Source organism: Aptenodytes forsteri, unplaced genomic scaffold (assembly GCF_000699145.1).
Source record: "Aptenodytes forsteri isolate BGI_AS27 unplaced genomic scaffold, ASM69914v1 Scaffold375, whole genome shotgun sequence".
NCBI lineage: Eukaryota > Metazoa > Chordata > Aves > Sphenisciformes > Spheniscidae > Aptenodytes > Aptenodytes forsteri.
Window position 1 is genome coordinate 332,903 of NW_008795869.1, and position 1,308 is coordinate 334,210.

Sequence of the window (1,308 nt, forward strand, 5' to 3'; positions counted from 1 at the left end):
ACAGATGCTGCTCAGCCCTGCTACCTCAGCAGCGCAGGACCTAACAGACCCATGATGTGAGATGCAGTGCGCTATAACAGAATCACTAAATTATTTTGTTGTGGCTCCAGCTAGGATACTTGATAAAAGCTTCCTGCCAGTGATAGTCTGCAGTAGTGAAGGCTTCAAATGTATTACAACTGTCAGCCAGCTGTAAATAACAACCAGTTGCATTCAATGATTCAGACCAGTGCAAGAATAGAGCTTGAGGAATCTATTTTTGTTTGAAACCAAACCTTAACCATAATTCTATCCAAATGATTAAACTAAAGCTGCAATGAATTTGAAAAAGAAATTAGGATTGCTATTAAATAAAGATTGAATACTGAAAACCTCTCAATGAGAACAAAATGTCAAATAAATGTACCTTTGCAATCAGGACGTAGCTGTGGAAAGTTGCCACAATTTAAGTCACTGATTGAGGTGTGGGAAGTAAAACAGAATTCAATTACTACCCCACAGAGGAGACTGAAATGAGAAGTCAGTATATTAGAAGTCTTTTGCCTACTCCCCAACAACCCCAAACAAATAATCATGGCTCAAACATGAGGCAAAATTTTCAGTTAATGACCAATGATTAAAAAACTGAAAAACAAATTTAAAACTAATGCAAAATGAAGCAGAAACATAGAATGCACTATTTGGGGAAGATGGTCAAGAAGATACAGATTAGCATCACAATGACTGACTCAAATGGCAGCTGTAGCAGTAGTCAGTTGATCAGTGGAGGCCAGGGGTGTAATACTGAAGGGAGATTGTTCCTTTGCCCAGAGAGTTGCAGATACAGACTTCTTATTGATAGAGTTCCTGACAAAGTGTCACGGATGGAGTGAGACTGCACTTCACTCGTAAGAGAGAAGCAACAATACACTGTGTTGATATAAAACGGTGAGTTAACAATGTTCAATGGTAAATGTGTAATACTGAAGGGAGATTGTTCCTTTGCCCAGAGAGTTGCAGATACAGACTTCTTATTGATAGAGTTCCTGACAAAGTGTCACGGATGGAGTGAGACTGCACTTCACTCGTAAGAGAGAAGCAACAATACACTGTGTTGATATAAAACGGTGAGTTAACAATGTTCAATGGTAAATGTGACAGTGATTTAACAAGATTCGATGGCAAGGTACACCTGATTATTTACTGCATAGAGGACAGGGTCAGACAAAACTGCAGGGAGACCCTCCCGTTGAGTCATGAGGTTCAGAAAGGACCCCCTTGCTTTCTAAACTCCTTCTCAGAGAGGAGTCTAGGTGCAGCTGGATCCAG